The sequence below is a fragment of the Pleurodeles waltl genome, chromosome 4_2 (assembly GCF_031143425.1).
Source record: "Pleurodeles waltl isolate 20211129_DDA chromosome 4_2, aPleWal1.hap1.20221129, whole genome shotgun sequence".
In the NCBI taxonomy this organism is placed as follows: Eukaryota; Metazoa; Chordata; class Amphibia; order Caudata; family Salamandridae; genus Pleurodeles; species Pleurodeles waltl.
This window is the reverse complement of record NC_090443.1, coordinates 810,252,615-810,274,999: the sequence shown is the minus strand read 5'-3', so window position 1 is coordinate 810,274,999 and position 22,385 is coordinate 810,252,615. Positions and strand designations below refer to the sequence as shown.

Below are 22,385 nucleotides of genomic sequence, written 5' to 3'. Positions count from 1 at the left end.
TTGGACCCAGCCATATACAAATCAGTCTTGACCATGCTCCCCATGGGAACAGTCCAGCCCGAACTGCCAAGCCAGGTCCTCGCTGGGCCAGAAAGCAAGCATCCTGGGACTGGTTTCAAGTTATCACCCCTCATCAGCCAAGCTAGCTTGAATCCAGTTGCCCAGGTAGCAAGGGACCCACATCTGACCATACCCTAGCAACTAAGGCGCGTTTAGCAACACCACAAAATAAAATGGAGGATGGAATGTTGAAACCTTTCAAACACTCACCCCCAGTCACAGATCTGAGTTTAATTTATTGTTATTTGCTTGCCACATCATATTCTCATCGTAGACATTTTTCCTCTTTTATGTACATTTTAACATGCTTTTAGTGTTTTAAGGTTTATGAGCATTCTAGTTTTAGAATGCTCATAAACTCTCTTGTCCCGACAATGGGGAGGATGTTGTGGGTTCATTATACACTCTGTTGGGGCCCACATATTTTAGCTTATCTTAGGCCTGTAGCCTGTGCCTTTTACCTACATATGTGTTCTAATTTAATTTATTCTGTTTTATTCATTTTCATGGAACAGAAATATGTTTTCTTATAAAAAAATTGTACAGGCAAAGGGACAACAGGGAGGCAATTCAAGGCAGGATTCCGTCCACGCTACATGCCATTTTCATTGATGACCTCAGCCCAGTCACTGCAACTAACCCAGGAGACGGCAGGCAGACACCTATCTACAAGGTAATGGGGTGGGTGCTCCTCTCATGGACTAAGTACGGACAGATTGGGCTATCACTGCTATGCTCTCACTTAGGAGTTAGGGGATAGACAGAATTCATCTGCGTACGTTATTCCAATTTGTTGGGACTGTTTATTTTCTTCTTGCTGGGCACCACGTTCTTATTCTAATGTGTCTTATTACCATGTTAGTTGCAGCTGATATATCTTATCGTAGATTGTAGTCTATTCAATAAATGTATTCAAAACCATCCTGCATCTCTTTCCTTGGCCTATATGTGTGTATGAGACCTTTTGCTAACGAGAGAAAAGGGGTGAGACTTGTCGACCACTACTTCCCCTGAAAAGCCACAGTGTCATGTTTCAGGCAGCCACAAATCACCTTCTCTTTTAGGTTTGGATGAGGTGCTGCTAGCTAGTGGAGTTAGGCTGACAGCTGATAAGATGGTGTAGGATTGACCCAATCACACACCAACGGTGGTGCTGCCGCCCCTAATCCAGCAGTCTTGTTCAAATAACGAGAGTCCTACGACATCTGGACCTGCAGAGGGACTCTCTGAGGACCTCCTGCTGCTGTGACCTCATATGCACTCTGCAAGACTGCTTTGGTGCACCTTGCGGGTTGGCTTTACTGCCTATAGCCTGTCTTGAACCCTGAGAGGACAGCCTTGCACCTTCAACTGAACCCGGGACTACCACAGTGACTCCAAGGGCTAGTTTGCTGGCCTGCTGTTCTGAGCTACAGAGACATAAAAGGCACCCACCGCCTTGAACCCACACCTGGGCCCAGTCTGAGTGAGTTCTGAACCCACAAGTGGTGTTCCCTCCAGCCCTGGACCCTTAGCTGTGATGCTAAAAGTGCTCAGATAAAAAAATACAAAACTTGGGACTTAGAACATTTTTGTCTACAAAGTGATCTGAGAACTGTGGGAAGACCGGGATCAACCTGCGTTTCGATCCTCCCTTAAGTGCATAACAGTCATCCTGACTTTGTGGCTTCTCCTGCTACGTTGTTACCTGCAGCAACAAATCCTCTTCAGTGTTCCTTCGCCAAAGGGATATCCAACCTCCTGGAAGTATCTTGGCTACAGCCTCTTGCCTCATCCTGCTGTAGATTTTTGAATTCCAAAAATGTGACTAAAACTGAAAGTAGAAATCTTCACCGCAACTGTGTCCGGAGCTCCCTGGCGCCAATGCTCCCTCCTCGGACACCTCCTGTAGCCTTGCGTGCTGAACATTACCTTCTCAGAACATTTTTACTTGAAAATTCTTCTACGTTCGAAAATAGGTGCCAGCTGGGTCCAATCCACTTCATGTATCCGAACCGCCCTCCATTGCACTTGGCCATATTTTCAACTTTGACCCGGTCTTGTCCGACTAGATGTCTCCTGTTGGCGCTTTGATCTTTTATTAATAAACTGCCAACAAGGGAATCATTCAAAGGTACATAAATTGCAAAGTTAAGGTCTGTTTTAGATGTTCTTGCGTGACATCATAAATTAATACATAATATTTTCATGGAACAATAAAAAAAGAAAGAATCAAACAGACAGCATTCAACCAGTATTTATGACTGTCTGTGTAATTCTTTCTTTGTTTAAATATTATGAATTCATTGATGATGTCACAAAAGGACATCTAAAACAGACTTTCATACGGCAAGTTTATGTACCTTTGAATGATTCCCATCTTGGCAGTTTACCCTATCAATAGTTTGATACCCAGGCCCACAAGATACTATCGAGTTTCCCTTTTGTATGTATTAGTTTTGATTTTGTAGGTGCTAGTTTTTACTAAAAAAAACTTTAAAAAATCATAACTCCGATTCTACTGATTTAATCTTTGTTGTTTTGGTGTCAAATACATTATTACATTTAATTCTATTTTTCTAAATTGATGTGATATTTTTCTTGTGTTGTGTTTCACTTTATTACTGTTTGAGTGCTGCATATCTACTTTACACATAGCATCTAAGTTAAGCCTGGCTGCTTTTTGTGCCAACCTACCCAGGGTTAAGCACAGATTAATTTAGAGACTTTGACGGTCATAATGAACACGGCGGTAACAACCGCCGTGTTCATGCCGGCGGTCAAAACATTGACCACCAGCGTCCCCGGATCCCCGCCAGCCGCATAAAGAACCTTCCTGTGGGCCGGCGGGCGGAACATTGTTTCCACCCGCCGGCCCACAGGAAGGCCTGGCCAGGACATTGACGGGGGCTCCACTTTTTTTCGAAAAGTATGACCTAATTAGTATAGTGCATTAACATTCATATGTGTTTCATATTTAAAGTAAACATTTGCTTACCAAGCTGGTGTACTGCTTTTAGCAGGGAAAAGCATATTTCATAGATTGATTCAGTGTTTTTTCTGTGCCGCAGACATGCCCACTAGACTCAGAGCAGGCTAGGTCCCCACCATCTTGCAGCTATCCAAAGTTTCCAGAATCTGTTAAGGACAGGCTTCACACAACTGTTTTATCTAAAGGTATGTTATTTTGAAAGGGTTTCTATTGCACTACTGACCCTACACAGTGAGCATATTGAACACATGAATGGGTAGGAAGGTAATACATATTTCCAACAATGTTGGGCACAGTAATAGTTGCCTCACTTTAAGAAAGGGTTTCTGTATATGGGCTTCATTACGTTGTTAATCACATTCCATGCCCTTGTGTCTGCAAGGTGTCGAGATTCACAGCAAACTGCACTCGGGGTCAGTTTAGTTTCAAGAACGCTATACCTCAGTGTGGGATTTTGAGAATCTATTTTTTGTGCACTAATAATCACGCAATTTTACACATGACCCTGTATAAACAGACTGACTTAATATAGTTGCAATTGATACTAATTTCATATGATATATAGAAGCAATTAGTGTGTTTTATTTAGTCCACTTATCTGTATAAATTTCCATTTTGAACAATGTGGATGCCATCTCTGTCATTCTCTCCTGCTTCCCCCTGGATTCGCAGAACACAGTAAGCTGATGACATAATGATATATTTCCACAGTAGTAATTCCGTTGCTTGATGAATTTGCTATGGTGTGGTTATAAGCAGTGCTTTAAATGGAAAAATAGAAGTGCAGGTACTCTGTAATAGAGTACCTGCTTGTTTCTGAGAAGTGCCGGTACTCTCCAATTAAAAGTATTACGTTTTTCCTGAGATATGCCGGTACTCTCCCTCTCAAAATAAAAAAGTGCCGGTACTCAGTACCGGAGAGTACCGGCCCATTTAAAGCACTGGTTATAAGATTGAAAGTAGCTATCCCATTGTCTTCTTCACTAGGTCCAATTATTGGACGAAAGTCTTAGGGGGTAGATTTAGAAACATTTTGTGCTCAGTTTGGGTCATAAAAGTGATGCAAACCAGCACAAAATGATTTTTTCGAATTTACTTTCTAGCGCAAAACTTGTTTTGTGCTGGAAAGTAGCCTAAAAGTAATGCAAAGGAGTGCAAAACACTGCATTGCGTTACTTACCGTCCATGCTTTTTGATGTAAAACACTATCTAGTGAAAGTAGTAGACATGGTTTTACATAAAAAAATTAACGCCTTTTGAAAGGAGGTGTTAAAAGGAGAAATGTTTTTAGTTCTTCTTTCTTATCTGACTTTGCCTGTTTAGTGCCCCGTGCAGCACACATACAAAGTCAGAAAAGTTTTAATTTAAGTCTAAGCATAGTATTTTGTTCTGAAAGGGACCTTTTCCAGTACAAAACCTATGGTAGACTCATGCACAGACCCTTGCACTATGGCGCAAAGCTGTGTCTGTGGCGCTCGGCAACAACATTCTGCGCTGGCGATAGGGAAAGGGGACAAGAGTGTCATACCTATGTAGATATGGTGCTCTCCTGCTCTTTCCCTGTCATGCAACACAAAGCAGCATTTGTGGCTGCTGCGCTGCATTGCAAGACAGTTTTGTAAATCTGTGCCTTAGTGTCTAAATGTTCCATATTTTTGAACATCTACGCTTGACATTAGCAGAGAGGGTGATGAATGAGTTTTTCAGAAATGACATGGTGCTTATGTGTTAAGGTAATGATGGGTATTATTCTTATGCTCTGATTTGCTAAAGAAAATGCTCACTCCACTATAATTCTGCAGTTTTTCTTTTTTTACTATGCAAGAATTGTGTGTAGGACCCCACAGATTTTGCGGGTGAAAGAGAAGACATTACTATGCTGCTCCAGCTACTGTTCAAATTCATTCTGATTTTGCTAGCCATTTAGACATAATATTTTCTGATTTGTATATACTCAGTATCACTTTGCATCTGAGAGCCTTCATGGCATTGACTTTGCACCACTTACTTTGAATCTTTGTAATAAAGCCCTTTAACTTTTCATTGATCTAGAACTCAGTTATTGAGTGGATCCCATTAGTTAATGAACTGTTTTTACTCTTCTAGTTGAAGTTTGGGGAGGTGCCTTTACGCAGGGACATATTGCTTCATGAAACAGAGGTTTAACACCATCCTTGATCCAGTAACTGGGAAAAACTAGTTAAGGTAAATTTTGGGGTGTCCAAATTTTGGGGCCACGGTTTTGCTCCCACAATAGCATACCATGTTTTTGGAAAAATAAATAAATACCCTGCCCATTTCAAGCCCACTACGACATGGAACATGGAACTCAGAATCCACTTTTCAAATTCTGGGCCCACAATTTCTATATAAATACCCAGGAAAAAGAAACAATCCACACATATGCTGTTCCTGTTTAAATGTCCTTTCTCTCTTACCATGGCCATGAGAGTGCAGGGTTAAAGGAAAGCTTTGCAAGTGTACCAGCACCAAACATTGAGGGCCTTGATTATGAGGAAGTCACGCAGTGCATCACAGCAAGTCATCTTTCTGCACTGCACTTCAAGACAGGGAAAGGGCAGGAATGTGCCATATTTAAGGCAATGCAGTGCATTCCTGTCCTATCCCATGCACTTGCGCACGATGGGCCGCCCAGCACCAATGCAGGCACCCTTGCACCATGGTGCAAGATGCCTTCATTAAACGTAGGATTGTTTTTGTGTTGTAAGTGACACCTTCCTACACAAAAACCATGCCATGAGGCATTTTCCTCAGCACACATAGTAAGAACAAGAAGAAACAGAGATATTTCTCCTCATTACACCTCCTCTAGGAAGGTGTAAGATTTTGGAGCATCCCAATGTTTTCAAGTTCTTGTAAATCTGGGGATGTGTCGCAATTCATGGGAGTTGTGTGGGAACACCCACGCAACGCCCATGAAACACCTTCCCAGGGCATAGTAACGCAACACAGCATTTTGCATTGCGTTGCTTTACTCCAGAGTTTTGTAGCCACTCAGAGCCACACAAAGTGGCTTTGCATGGCTTCAAAAATCTGCCTTAAGGTTTGTGTTGCTCTTGCACCATGCTGGGTGGTGCAAGAGCAACGCCAACAGCCTCATAAATAGGCCCCTACATCCAGAGTCATGACTGAGATAATGATGTTTGTCAAACAGGAAGAAATTTATGTGAAGCTTTCAGAGCCCTGGGGCATTACGGAGCTGTATACCCCTTGATCATCACTTGCTTCCTTTTTCTGTCCGTGATTATACAGATGTGATGATCCTAGGGTTGGTCTCGCCCTGACCATATTACCAGTTTCATCACAGCAGAAATGTAAACTTCCCTGTGGATCTGTATTTCTTGGTTGATAGATGAGTGGGAGCAGTAAGGGCTGATTACAAAGAAAATGTTTGAAAAATTAAAAGTTTATAGATAACTAGGCAACGGCTCAGTCAACAGGTTTGCCCGTGCAGAATCTAAATATACAGATTAACTCTGAAAGTAACGCCTAACACAAAAACCAGTGGACTGAATGCCATCTTTATTGCCATGGAGCAGATTCGAGTTGATTAATTCAGCTATGTTAAATCCTCTACAAGGTGGAGACCAGAGTATGATATGGGCTCCAATACACATATTTCCAGGAGAGGTAGAAACCCATTCCTGGCATGTAGTACGTATCACCCAGACAGTGGCGGGGGGCGATTTCCTAAGAGGTCTACTGTCACTTCAGTAAAATATTACACATGAAAAAATTTGTGCAGTCCTCCTGAAGTCCATTGTACCTTTTTTGGTATTCAGTGCTGATGCCAGTCAATACAGAAGCAGTTGATCTAGTAGTAGCTTTGTTAATACTTGTTTCTGCTTGGGACAGGCTCACGTAGATTAGATTTTTATCAACCTGCACCAATATAACTTTGTTGTGGGTTGATGAATTATAGAACATCTTTATTTTGAGGCTGAGTTTGGGTGGCAACCTTAATGGTATTTGATTATGCTCAAGCCTTTTAAAGATGGCCCCAAAATTGGTGACAACCTGAAAGGATGGAGCCGAATCTATAGATATTGGATCAGCAGCCTGGCGGCCTCGAAATCAAACATACTCCCAACATTGCTTTATTTCTTTCAGGCTTTACCCATTTTGATTCCCACAAACGCAGGATCTCAAGGAGGGTACTGCACACAGTGGTAAGACTAGGCCTTCCTGACATGGACATGGACATGAATATTCTTCGTGTGGCAACGAGAAGTACTGGCCAGTCACGGAACTGAACTTACTGGGTAGAATCCCAGGGAGATACTGTGGCTTCCTAGATTACAGGCCTGATTTATACTTTGACATCTGTCAGAATAGCAAAGGTCATTACATCTGTTATTTGAATTTACTACCATCCGTCAAAATTAAAGATGACCAATAGCCCAGTGGTTATCTCTGAAAACTTTGAGGAACCACCGATGTGGTTCCTTTAAATATGCAAACGTTTGGTGGGCAGCCTCAGTTGGTTTTGACGGCCATTGACCAAACTATTATTTGTTTTGTTTTTGAGAAACAAACAGTCAAAGTGGGAGTTTGTCACAAAAATACAAATCAATAATTCCGCCACATCCTCGGAGTAATCTCCCAGAGTGTGGGACTCATTATCTTTTTTTTGTCCCTAACTGCCAGGTTTTTCCTCATGGTGACAGACAAGAAAAAAAGACATTACACCTTGCACTCTCAATGGAGCAGGTGGTGTAAAGTCCTTACTCTGACGGCCCCTACTGTTTTGGGCCATCAGAGGAAGTTTTCCATCGAAAGAGCCAACAGGGGTTCTTTCAATGGAAAATGTAAGATTGCCCATCTCTAAATGAGGTGGGTGGATTGAGAGTTTGTTAGAAAGGGTACTCTATAATGTTTGCAATTTGCTTGCCCACCAAGCTTGAAATTGGGATCTAAGTGGTTCGAGCAATGCAACTTGAAAGTGAAGTAAAACAGAGAGCCAGATATTTTCAGTTTAGTTAGTGGGGCCCTCTTTTCACAGAATACTTTGGCAGGGTCTAGAGAATTATGAAACTACCAATGGTTACATATCTTCTGTCTATGCAGTACTGGAAAACAATGCCAGACAAGAATAGGTGGCCACATGTACAACAATGGGAACAGATGTTACACAGGATGAGCAGAAATGTTTGTGGTAAGACACGGAGAGGGAAATGTCGTACAAGGTAATGTATGTTACTACATTTATATGATTGGAAGGGCTGTGAAATGGAGAGTTCAAAAGGGTATATGCTGGCTGTGTCCAAAAAATTAAAACCTACTCGAAAGAGGTGTTAAGTCATATTAAAAAGGTGTTGGAGCTGTTGGTACACCAGGAACCCTCAAAAACTATTTTGGGCCTTAGGTCTTAAACCTCTGAACTAGGAAACCCTACCTCTAGAGGATTGACGATGATAGCTCAAAGGGCCCGAGCAGTGAAATAGGAAATTGCTGCACACTGGAAAAAAGGGACGTACTTGACATCTTGAAATGGCCCAGGAGACTCAAGACCTTGATGGCAAGGGAAATTCTTTCATACAGTCTATGAGAAGGGAGGGAGCATTTTAACGCAATTTGGAAACAACTGATTGACTAACTTCAAAGAGAAATACCTGGTCTATCATGTCTTAAAACACTAAGAGGTCACCAAATGAATTGGAAACTTGAGGCCACCTCCAGTGGTGAAGAGTGAGGGTATCACAGCTACAAATAGACTCATATCATATTCATTGGAACTCAATGTAGAATTTGTGTTTGTGTGGGTTGGTCGGGGTACTTGACTTGGGGGCTGCTTAAATACTTTTGATGACTTGACACTTGCTACGGCTTTTGGACAATGTCATTGCATATGCTGCTACCTTCAAATCAATAAAATGTTACAAAAAAAGGAAGAATAAACTTTGAGTTAAGTATTTATTTTTGTTTTGTGAAATGAGGATCACAATAAAAGATGAAGAGAAGTTTTATTCACAACATTTGGAAAACGATTTTTGACATCTTGTGTCAGAAAGATCGGAATTATGCAGCAATGTCTTTGTAATACGTAGGGACTAACACCTATATGGAGACCCATCTCAGAACATTGAAATGGGCTTGGCTAGCAGAAAGATGTGCAGCTTCCATTGGTGCAGCAGGTGCAGTGGCACTGGGGCCCATTGAACCCTGTTATTTGATATATTTAGTAATTCAGACAGCGTTGGGGGGCAATATCCTTCATTACACTAGAGCCTATGACACACTGGCTACTACTTGCAGAATCCACGTAGTTCTTTTCGAGTGCAGCCTTTTATGCAGCACTTTTTGATCAGGGCCGGATGGTCGCGGACACGCCTTTTTTGAAGAGACTTGTCTTGGATCTGCCGCTGCTGGACCACAGACTGAGGCTCTGTATTGCTGGGTTGTTCCTTCTGCAACGCCATCTCCTGCAGATCAGTATCCATAGACTCTGGTGAATCATAGTTTCCAGTCCGAGTATAGAATTGAAAGAGAACATAAGAAAAAGACATGTCATTCCACCACTATTGGCAAAACAGGATACACAATAGAATTTCTTGCCCTATGTCAGGGCGCCCATGTAGGACCAGGAGTACAGTGTCCAGGCCCTATAATCAGGGTAGCTACACAAAATAAAGAAGGTGACTTTAAATTGATCTCACATACATATTAGTTTTTCTGAAAGTCTGACACAGAAAAGTGCCTCCTGTTCCTTTGCTGAGCATCTGCTTTATATTGTCTCCCAATCATTGTTTGCTTTTCACTCAAGCCCCTTTTTATTATTTCACACACTATTTTCTATTTCTGACATACATACTTCTATTTGCTAGAAACGATTAGCAACAATAGTCCTCATATTAATATTATCCTTCATTACTCTGCATTACTGCGGCTGTCACCAGTGTGGCACTAAAGGTACTGCCTCACCAGAAATATCAGATAAGGCAACTCGTTCCTCTAATCCTTTCATGTTTGCAGTTTGTTGTATAAATTGTTCTTGTTGTTTTAAGGTTTAGAATATTGTTCTAAGAGTTACAATGTTATTTTAAGATTTAGAATATAAACACACAGTGGCTCCCAAGCGCTTTGACAGAGGCACTCAAGCACTTTCACAGGCGCAAGCAGTGTTTGTACTTTTAATTTTACCGACCTTCTTTAGCATTTTATTCCTGGGGATTTTAAAATGTTATTGACCCATTGTTCTGTTTTATTCTCGGTAGTTTTACTGCTGGCCAAGGCCAGGACGGTGTGGCTGTGTTTACAGCCAGCCCCTGTTGCCATGTATAGCCGCCATCTTGGGAGGTGGTCTAGCTGTTCTACAGGGATTCCAGCTGAGCCCAGCCTGGTATTTAATTATCACCACGAATCGGGCACACTGGCTGACATGCCGAAGGAGTGCCAAAGGCAAGCCTGTCTGTGCCTGTCTGCGTCTGGTCAGGTCCAGAAATGCTGCCAGTACCACAGACGAGATAAGTCTACTCTTTAGAAGACCTACACGGATTTAATAAGGGAGCAAGAGATTCATTTAGGCAGGACATATCTCCGTCTGACCTGCCTATTGCATGTAATGCCCCTAAAGCAAAACTAGGAATTCACATAACACTGAGTTCTAAGCGCAAACTACATAAAAAGTAGCATCACATTCATACAGTCCAGATTGTATTGTATTGTAATAGTATTTGTAGCGCTTACTACCCTTGACGAGGCGTCAAAGCGCTTTTCAGCGAGTAGCACGTTACTCCGGACCCAAAATGAATTAGTGGTCGATTAGTATAGGGAAATACGAGTGCAGTTTTAGTATTATTATTATGAGTTAATTTGATCCGCAGATATGTGATTTTGTTCGTTGGATTGACTGGGGTAATGGAGGGGTGGAGGAGGGAAGAATCCAGAAGTGTTAATTGGGAGTTTATGGTAATAGAATTTAGGCTTGGGATGGGTAAAGGGGTATGAAAGAGGGAAGAGTCTGTGGAAAGGGTTAGGGAGATCATAGTAGCAGAAGGGGTTTTGGATGAGTAAACAGTGAGATAAATGAGGAAGAATTTAGAATGGTTGTTTGGGAGATCATGGTAGTAAAGTGAGATTTGGATGAGTGGAAGAGAAGGGAAGAGCTTAGGCAGGCTTATTTAGGAGATGAAAGTAGTAGAATGGATTTGGGATGAGTCAGAGTGGGAGTGGAGGATAGATTGATAGAGACATGACATATGGTGATGGGTAGACAAAGTGTGATTTAAAATGAGAGCAGGGATTCATAAGTATTTAATATAACAACTTATCTAGGAGCTATGCAATGACCTATGAACATGTTAAGCATAGAATAACACACACACACATACATCCACACATGAATACACACAAATATGCACACATATATGTACATACACATACAAATTTAAACCATGAGTGAATATACATTAGTTAAACAGGTTTAAAGAGTATGTGTGTAGTTCATTGTTATGACATAGTAGCGATACATATTTTCTAAAGAACTATATATAACTAGAATATACACATAATCAGATAAAAATATTTATCAACATAGTCGCATGCAGTCCATAGCTGTTTGAATATGGTGGTTATGAAGGAAAGAGTCAACTCTGGAGTAGTTTTCTGAAGACAAGCTAGTTATCTGTGGCTCTTGTAGTTGGGGGTAATGAATTCCATAGTTTGGCTGCTTGAACGGAGAAGGATGTACCAACTATAGTCTTTTTCTTGTATGGTGGTGTTCTAAGGCGGGTTGCCAATCTTGAGCGGAGGTTTCTTTGTTGAATGTATTTGGTTATTTTGTTCCTGATAAAATGCAGTCCTGTTCCATGTATAGCTTTGTGGGTGATACAAAGCAGCTTGAAGGTGCATCTTCTGGCAACGGGTAACCAGTGTAGTGCTCTGAAGGCAGGGGAGATGTGGGCTTGTGGCTTTAAATAAAATAGTAGCCTGGCTGCAGAGTTTTGAATATGTTGTCGTTTTTTCATAATAGATAGAGATGATCCATGGTAGAGGCCATTGGTGTAATCCAGTTTGGATAGTACAAGCAAGATAGTAACTTGCACCTTGTGTGGAAATCCGAGGTGGGGGAAGATGCGTCGTAGAGTCTTCAGGGTGATGAAGCTTGTTCGTGCTAATTTGTCCACTTGGGCATTCATTGTTAACTTGGAGTCCACGGTGATTCCAAGGTTTTTAACTTCCTTGGATAATTGAGGAGGTTGTCCGAGATCGTCGGGCCAGGCACATCTATTAAACTGTAGGTCACTCTCGAAACACAGTATAGAGATATTTATGTCCAAAGAAGACAATAGACTAGATGCCATGGTTCTTAGTGAGACGTGACTAAAAGAGGAATCGACCCCTGATGTTGTAATGGCGCTCACACCGGATATTTGATAGCATCTCACAACCGGGAAGACAAAAGAGGGGGTGGTGTAATTCTTAAGGAGGAATGCAAAGGAACATTTACTCCCATTAACACAACGGGATGTGAGAGTTCACAATTCTCAATAGAATTTTCACCCACCTCAACCGGGTATGGTGCTGTACGGGGCCCCCGGGACGGCATCTCAGTTTGCCATAGTACTTCCTCACATAGCAGCAGAATGCTGCTTTACCAAAAAAAAGCCAATTTTACTCTTTTAGGGGATATGAATGTCCAGTTTGATGAAGCAAAGTGCGACATAGCCATCAGGCTAGGCCAGAATTTAGAGGTATTGCTGTTAAATCAATTTTTTGGGGGCCTTACTCACAGTCAAGGTCATTTATTGGAACCTGTATTCACCAACTTCTAAAGTTTATTTGTAGAAGATGTTATTCCCATTTCATGGTCAGATCACTATATGATCCCAATTAAGCTTGAAATCACAGACAGAACAATAAAGCAGCCCCCTCTACAAAAGCCTAGGCGACCATGGTCAAAGCTTTACAGCATGGACGTCATTTAAGTGTTTCCAGGGGTCACAAATGTGACCCCTGGCTTGCCCTTTGCTACCCCTGGCCTCAGAGGTGTCAAATATAGTGCACGGAACACAGACACAGCTCCTCCTTATGGATGTCAGCTGGGGCTCCGTTCTCTTTGTTTTCTGTCAGTTTTTTTAATTACACTAATAGTGAAAAATAATATATTATTCATTACAAGTGTAATAAATATGGAGTACAATTAGCTGGAATATACCCTTCCATGGCAGCTGAGGTAAGTAAAAATGAGTTTAAACATATGTTTTGTGAGTGTGTGTATATGGAAAGAGTGTATGTAAGTGTGAATTTGTGAGTTTGTATAAGTATGTGCATGAGTGAAATTGGAGGTGAAAGGGCATGTGATGTCACTTCCTCTACCCCTGGCATTTCGGCAAATTAACGTCCATGCTTGACAGCAGAGAATGGGTGAGGGTTCTTATTGATTCTGCACCCAAAATGAAAGATTACACAACAGAAAGGCATAAAATCTTAGAAAGATGGATGAATAATTGTTTGAACATGCTTGTCCTGTGTAAAGTCTGTAAGGTTAGTCAGAAAAAACAAGGCCCTTTGGTACATTCCTCAACTGACAAAAATTAAAAGTAAAACAAAAAAGAGGGAAAGGGAATGGAGGAAAAAAATGACTACCCACGTAAAACTTGATGCAGACCAGCTATAAGGGAATATGAATGTGCCTTGATTTATTTTAAGGAAAAAATTGAGTCTGCACCAAACTCTCCGAAAGATCTGTTTAAGAAATTGAACTCTAACATAAAAAGTGTATTTTTAAAGTGCACTTTCACCAAGAAGGGATTCTTGGTGCTGAATAGCAGATGTTTATTGTGATCCAACTCAATTGTATGCATTTTATCGACCTCCGAAGGATGCGTGGACTTGCTGGGATTTGAACTTGTGACCATAAGGTCACACACAGGTCCCTACAGTGGATGTATGAGTCCACTTAGCCACCAGACCCAGCTTTAATAATGTCTCATGAAAGATCCATATAACACCTCTGATTGTCCATCGTCTGCAGAGAGCTGTAATTTGTTAGCACATTTTTTTCAAAATAAGGTCCTTAATATTCTCAATTTGCTTCCTGCATCAGACGTAGTAATAACAGAAGACCCGGCACAATCATGGAATGACCCCACTCTAACAGTGTTTCCGACACTCAACTTAGAATCCTTGGAGACTATTTGAAGATCTATCAAGTTGGGATCTCCTCTTGCTCCAGCTCCACCAGATGTACTACTAAAAGGCGGGAATGTCCTCATGCTCCAGTTAATGGATGCTTTAAATCTTTCTTTGGAGAGTGGCACTATCCCTGCAGCCTGGAAGCAGGCAATAGTAAAACCTCTTCTAAAAAAACACTAACGGCCAGTCCTGCGTTTTTGAAAAATCATAAACCATATAAGATAGTAACTTTTCTGTGATCCGGTTATTAGCGTTTATTTAATTAGTTTCAGTTATGTGTATATAGTTTGTGCACAGAAAGGGGAAAAGTTGTGTTGGATACATTTGTTTGTGTTGCTTTAATATTCCGAATGTAATACAGAAGGATATTGTGGAATGGTAAGTGATGTGAGGTGGGGTGAATTGGTTGGGTGAGCTCAGGAGGAACTGTGGATGTCAAACTTCTATTGTCCACTTCATCAAACTTGAACCATGCATCATATGTACTCGGTATTCACTATATTGGCTACATAATAAGCAAACTACATTTTGATTTCCTGTAACAATGATTTCTATTCTGACAAACATCTCTTAATAATATAGCTGGAATATTCTATAAAACCATTAAACCATTACCTCTGTCGACTCCATTACATTCCAAATTGTGCATAACATTCTAAAGCTTTGCACCAGACTACTCGTACATAGCAATTTGTTCAATTACCTCCTCTGGGAACATACGCTAGGTCTCATCATGAGCACATTGTTAGCATCACAAAGCATATGTCTCCCTCTGGTTTCCTTGTGTCTTGGTATGGGCAATATTGCAATATTGAAATATTCTCTCTACTAGTCAGAGAAGAATGTTTGTGGGAGTGGTCTAACCAGTTATTAAGCCCCACCTTATGTTTCCTATATTAGGTTTGCTGTTATTGCTACTATATTTGCCTCAGTTCAAAGAGGTCTATTGTCTCAGCTGTTGGTTTATTCCACCGTGGGTAAGAAGGAAGACTACAAAGGAATGAGTCCTAATTATAACAGATACTTATTTCTCCCTAGGACACAAGGGGATCTCAAAGAGGTGCCGGAGCTTTAGCAAAATATTACTTCATTACTGGTCCTTTTTCTGTGATTGCATATGAACAAATGTATGTTCCTGGTGTTTGCAGTTCTCAACATATATACAGGTCTGATTGATGGAAATTAAAATTGGAAACTGTATATTGGTTCCTTTTGGATTCAGTTGGCACTGTATGGGAAGTTGATGTTTAACAAACTACTATGAAGAAAGTTTGTTTCTTGTATAAGTTTTGTTTCTTGCATACCTATTGTGTCTTAAATATCATTTACAAAATTAATGACCTATTAGATGTAGATTTTCTTTTATTTACTCTGTCGTGGTGATCTTTTTGTAGACAATATTCATAACAATGTTTATGTCAGGCAATACTCTGACAACACTATTCAGTTACCACATCTAAAATGTCAGTTTATTCAAACTATCTCTTAGATATCTCTATTGCCGTCCAGTGGTTTCAATTGCTGTTTGTCTTAGTAAGTTTAACTTCCCTTCTTTTTGTTTCTTTTGGACATTTGTAATCTAAATCCGAAACATCACCGCTTTCCAATTGGATCTAATAGAAACTATTGACAAATGGCGACACTCGGGCCTAAATACACCATGCCACAGGTTTAAAATCATGTCCTTATTTTTCACAAGTAAAAGCATCCACGGGGATGCACATTACAGCATAGCTAGGTGGTAGGTTGGGAAACTAACGAAGACTTTCACAAACATTCATGTTTAAAGCATTTTCATTAAATTAGAAAATGTGTCATTAAAATGGTGTATTCTGGTTAATTATCCACAGCAATTGCCATATAAATGAGAGAAAACTGTTACAAAACCTCACAGGGACTACATCTGGGAGAGCAAGATTGCTCAGACAATCAAGCAATAGGGCTTCAAGGAACTTGAAAGATGATGCTGTCTTTTAATGTAATTATGATACCTCTAGTGAATATATGAATATTTGCCCATGTTACATCGATCATGACATAAGATTATGACATTATGGCATTGGTGTACCTTTTAGGGGGCTATGCTGTAGGATAGTTGCCACTGCTGACGTCATATGTCTCCAGCCAAAAGCAAGGACACATAACAAAGGTAAATAAACTTGACAAAGAGCTAAGCAATAGCAGATAGAGCTATAAGATTCACATCCTGACACATCCTCATTTGCACTAGAAAAAGGAATGAAGAAAGACCAAGCAACTGTATCTCCCGGAATAAATTTCATATAAGGAAAACCTCATCTCTGAATCTGGATGAGCCATATCGATTGTCAAATGCATACAATGTTGGTGGAAATGAAGGTGCTAAATGAGCTTTGTACTAAAATGCATATTAGTGAAAAGGCAGATGATGCTATTTTAAAGGTCATAGCAAAACAGCACGTAAAACGTGTTCTGAGAATTAAGTCATGCTGATAAAATGACCTAGGACCTATTTTTGAACATGTAAATTTGAAATTCAAAGGACTGTAAAGATGGTTGCATTGAACGTGTGATAGAACAAGAAGAATTCTCATGACAGGATATTTGTACGTATGATAAGTATATATGATTATCAGTAAACTATTAGGGTTTTAATAATTTATATATGCATTGTTAAAATAGAAACCATGAAATATTAGTGCATTGTAATTACTTTTTCAGTAGCACAGGCAGTTAGTGAATAACTAAGTTAATCTTCAAAACAGAGTGCATATTTGCAAAGCTTGAGATAAGTATCTTTCTTTATATGGTGAAGTGTTCGTGTTAGTGAAATTATAGCAAGATAATAATCACTTGTATGTTTTAGGCTCAGGAATCCTACCTTTCATGTCAAAACACATAGAGCTGGTTATTTAGTGAGACAACTAAGGTATACCCTTTCCTTCTTAAAGTTAAATTCAGAATGCTCACAGCAGGTTACTAAGATATTACTCATTGCCTTTAGATTCCTAATTCGACTTGCATACATCAGTGCCGAGCAGAAGTTACAAGCCAGAGTGGTGGTGTGCTTGTCTCTAGTTTCTCTCTTATCCCTTACCCCTTTCTCTGTGTCTACCACTGTCACTCATATTATTAGTATATGTGCCCATTGATAGAGTTGGTGTGGGATGAAAGAGTGCATCACTCCCTTTGAAACCAGAGTTCAAAGTTAGGCTCATATGAATACTTCAGTTGCGCCGAATTTGCGTATTTTTTTTTTAATGCAAATTCAGCGCAAACCTAACTCCATATTTATTTTGTGACATTAGACATGTCTAACATCAAAATTTAGGAGTTTGCAACATTTTTTGGATGCGTGCAACTATCTTGTGTCAGTGAGATGCACATCTAAAAAATGGTACTATCCCCATAGCCCCATATTTATCCCCCCCCATGCTAAAATGATGCACGGGTGGGAGGAGGGGCTAAATAATTGTGCAAAGCTTGCTTTGCACCATTAATTAACCCCTGGGTCAGACCAGGCGTTAGGAGACCTGTGGACCCATTTCCATGGTTAAGCACCATGGAATTGGGTCCACAGGTGCCCTCCCCAAGCCCCAGGAACACCCCCACCCATACCAGAGGGACACCAGAGGATGGGGGAACCCATCCCAGGTAAGTAGGGTAAGTATGTTTTCTTTTTAAGTGCCAGTGGGGGCCCTAACATGTGGCCCCCTGCGTGGCACAGGGTGCTGTGGCCAAGCCCAGTGGACACTTGTCCCCTGTGCTGGCCATTTGGGTGGTGGGCATGACTCTTGTCTTTCCTAAGGTGGTTGGTGGTTGTGCGCCAGGAAATGGCACTAGTCTGGTTAGAGGCATATGTTTGCCTCTAACCAGGCTAGCGTCATTTTCTGAGGCACAACACCCTCTTTCCCTACTGCCACCCCTACCGGCTAGCGTCTTCTTCTAAGACGCTAGCCCAAGTTTAGTGCCGGCTTGTGCCATTCAATAAATATGGCACCCGGTTGGCGTTGTTAAATGACCCAAGCCGGCGCTAACCGTTTTGCCACAACACTGCGTTAGCGCAGTTTTGCGGCATAAATCATAAATATGTGCCTTAGTACTTTATGGTGGATAGTTTCTCTCCAATGGTCAATCTCTATGACTATCATCAGCCCCATCTTCCTGCTTTCACTGCTCTGTGTTCCTGTCTGTCTTTCCTGCCTGCCCATTTCCTTGTCTTTGATCACTTTCTGAGCTAACAATGTTTTAATGATCCTTGACTTTGACACCCCACATCTGTCTTCCTGTTTCTGAATGTGAGGACGATGAAAGTCATCCATACCTTGCAGACCTACATAGTTTGCATGTCAGAATGCATCACAATTAACCCACAAATAGGCCTCACCACAATGAATGCACCACATTTCACTTCTTCAAACTCTTCCCGTATTGCATTCCAGTTCCATTCATGACACTCTTCCTGCACAACTCTTTGCTGCTCTTACTAATTATTATTGGAATAAAAGTGTCATCATATATTGGTGTACTGCTACAGGTATATAGTATGTATGTAGACCTGTTGTAAAATCTTGTTTAAATGACACCAAGCATGTCATGTGTAACATGCAAAAGCATGGAATGGTGAACTTGCCAGCCATTCACTCACCATCCATATGCAAAAGGGTGGGATATATAGGCATACAGCTGGGTATGGGGTCAAACATGATGAATGTTAAGTGGACAGATTGAAATGGAGTGGGTGGCAACAAGGGGACCACACATATACTGTACAAAAACATTACCAGGATATGGGATGGTACATGAGCAAATCCAAAAAGTATGACATGCCTGCAATATTACACAGTAGGCACAGTGTGGTGCCTGTATTACAAGCATGTAAAATTGTGCAACAGAAAATGACTGAACATGCATTACCAATAATATAATATAGTCAGTGACACATGCAAAACTGATGGTCTGCCCCCATTCACATTGTATGGGAAGACCTTCATATTAGCAGCATGTGGCAACAGAGTATACATTCTGCCAATATATAAATTGGGCCTTAAGTGAACATTTGTTTTGAAGCAGTTGGGATACTCCTTTCTTGTATGCATTAAAGTGATCTTTCTTGGCCATTACTGATTTTTTTCAAAGAGTAATATTCTTCTAATTTTGGGGCAGATCAGTTAATTTGACTGTACAACAGTTTCATTGTTTGTCATAATTGTGAGCACATTCTATGTGCTATATTGATGACTAGACAGTAGCACTTTACAACTCGATTTACTCTGCAGGTCTTGTTAGAATCAAGTTGTGAAGGACTGCCTTGCACGTGTATTTTTAGGCTTATACATGCATACATACATTTTATTTTGAAAGTTAACAAATCGCAACAATAGTTTAAGAAGAGTGCAACCTTTGGCTGATTTTGCAAACAAAATAACATAGTTTTTGGGCGCATTGTTTAGTTTCAAAGTAAAATCACCAAACATACTTCCTTCCTTCTGCGAGTGTTTGCATACAATGAAGGAGCATTATATGTGCTTTAGAAATAGTCACACATTGTTAAGTTTTGCAAACATGTGCCTAATTTGTATTTTGTAATAACTCAACAGCTAGCTCACTGTATATCCTTGTAGCGTGTGCTAAAAGTAAAGGTTTTGCATTAATGGACCATGTCTACCATTTTGAACATCTTACATATATGGGTGAATATCTTGCCTCAATGGTGGACAGGCCTCTTTTCCACAACCTTCCTGTGGCACTGTAAACTCGTAGCCTAAGGGTGCGCTGTATGGTGCTAAGCCTACTTATCCTGTGGACAAAGCTTGCCTACCTTTTGTCCATGACCCCAATTAATATCTCCATGGAGTCAAGTAATAGTCCTTTTACACCCTCTATACCAAGCACAGTGAAGTGATGTGATATTTATAGTTTTAAGATGGGTCGAAGTGGCACCGCTCATATTTCCTATAATTGCAATTCTGGTAACCTAAAACCCACTCTGCCTTTGGCAGGTGTGAAGCAGCAGAATTCTTAGGGGCATATTTGTAAGAAACTGGCACATCAGTGCTGATGTGCCAGTTTTATTTTGTCACCTCTGCACCATGGCATCAACATTTTCGACACTCTTGTGGCGCTTTGCTGCACTAGGGTAAAAAATGTTGACGCTAGTGCAGCAAAGTGAAGGGAGTCATTTTACTACCTGCTTTGAGCAGGTGTTAAATATTACGCCAAATGATTTTTGCGGACCTCCTAGTGCCAGAACGCCCGCTTGCATAAATTATGCCTGGTGCAGGTATAACCTTGCGCAAGGGGGTGCAAAGTGGCACAATGCAAGCATTTCACCACTTTGTAAATACGGCGCGAAAAAGCCTTCCTAACGCCACATTAGTGTAAAAAAAAGAAAAAACACTAATATGATGCAGGAAGGCGCTTGTAAATATGCCCCTAAGTTTGACATTTCACCTGAATGCCCACACAAATTTACCCCAGCTGTATTGTTACTCACAGGAACACTTTTAGACAAATCAGCTAAATCAGAAATAAAAGGAAGAAGATGAATTGGAATACTGACATTGGGTGCTAGGGGTCTTACCTGTAAGGTCTGGAAGAAGTCGGTTCAGATGTCTTCTGTATTTGTAGTCTCCACAAACTGCAATAATTGGTATGATGAGCTCTCGCTCACACATTTTCGTATTTCCTTCATTTGCATGTATTAGAACTGAGTTTGCAAACAATGGAAATGCTAAAAAAATGCACGAAAGGAAGGACCACATCTTGCTTGCAAACGTTGCGAGGTGCAGGTTACAAATGAGCTTTATTCGCTGCAAAGGGAAACAAGTAAAGTTTAAAAAAAACAAATATGGGTAAGAACTGCTCCCACTATGCACCTGTTTTGACCTCCTCTGTGTTTGCTGTGCAGTGACTGGGTACTTGTAGTAATAAATTATAAGATTTAACATTTCCTAGTGCATACCTGTCTAATAAAACACACATTCAAACCCTACCCAGAAGAATCGGGCTCTCAGAAATGATGTAGCATCACATAGTGCTTTAACGCCTCGTCAGTTGTAGTAAGCGCTATATAAATACAATTGTGATTCAATTCAGCTCATACCAGATAAAATGTCCCTCATAATGTAAATGGCAGTGGAATATTTTGGGTGGAAATTCGTGCTATATCGCAGTGGTATCCACTGTCCATCAATGAAAGATGAGAGGTATCCAGCCATATTCCCTGCCAGGTAAATCTCTGCTGGCAGGGTATCCTGAGAAATGTCCACCTCCTCCGTCACTCCTCATTTTCTTGTGGCATTGCTGTGGGTGGTGTGATACACTTTGATGATGCAATGCAGCTGTGAACATATTTTGGCAGACTTCTCAGATATATTAGGGGTTTTATCTTCTCGGGACCCACCAAGAAAGGGTCGAGGACTGGATGGTAGGGGAACCAAGGCCCCTTACTCTGCTAAGCCAATAGATTTCGACAAATCATCCTATGAACGATCAGGTGGTAATGGCAGGATTGGTAGTAAAGTCTGTTCAACCTCTTTTTGGGGGGCACCCTCGGCAGTGAGAGACTACCATATTCAGTGCATGTAAACAAAGGCATTATCACCTGGTGGAAGGTTGCAGTAAATGTCGATTAACGGAGGCAGTGAATCAGAAGAATAGCGCATCGCTCATCCGCACAAATTTGAAATTGTGTTTGACACACAGATCAAACCATTTAATATTATGATCAGCGCAATGAATTAAACATGAATTACTTTATATTTTTTCCATTTCATTCTGCAGTCTCAAAGAACCATACACACCGATCAGTTATTGAAAACGTAAAACTGTTCTGTGAACCACTCAGTCCCAAGTGAGACAAGCATTTGCAGTGCATTGGGTCTTGCATTTGCTCGAGTTAGAGTTATTGGTGTTGTAAATTCATAACTGGACTTTTTTGCCACATAAATTGGTCAACCCTGCCTCATAATTTGGTCTTTTCCTGCCAAATAATTCCAGTGGCCGTACATATAACTAAAGCACTTTCATTTACCTTCTTCCTCTATCTGCAGAAAAAATGAAAATGTTGCCATTTAGCATCCTAGTTTAAATCTACCATGCTAATTCCAATAGAACACCACTTTCCCCACCCCACCATCAGAGTTGCTGGCTGGCTAACACAATTCCCAGAAAAAGACACAAGGCAGCCAAGGAGGAGTAACGAAAGAAATAAACT

The 22,385-nt window shown here is 40.8% G+C and overlaps 1 long non-coding RNA gene across 1 annotated transcript; it reads right to left on the bottom strand.

Moving 5' to 3' along the window:
* Positions 1–8,951: 8,951 nt before the first annotated feature.
* Positions 8,952–21,059, bottom strand: LOC138294214 (uncharacterized). The gene is made up of 2 exons (XR_011203275.1): positions 20,751–21,059; positions 8,952–9,497 (listed from the first exon to the last, which is right to left on the bottom strand). It is a non-coding gene; the product is annotated as an uncharacterized lncRNA (long non-coding RNA).
* Between the last annotated feature and the right edge of the window lie 1,326 nt (positions 21,060–22,385).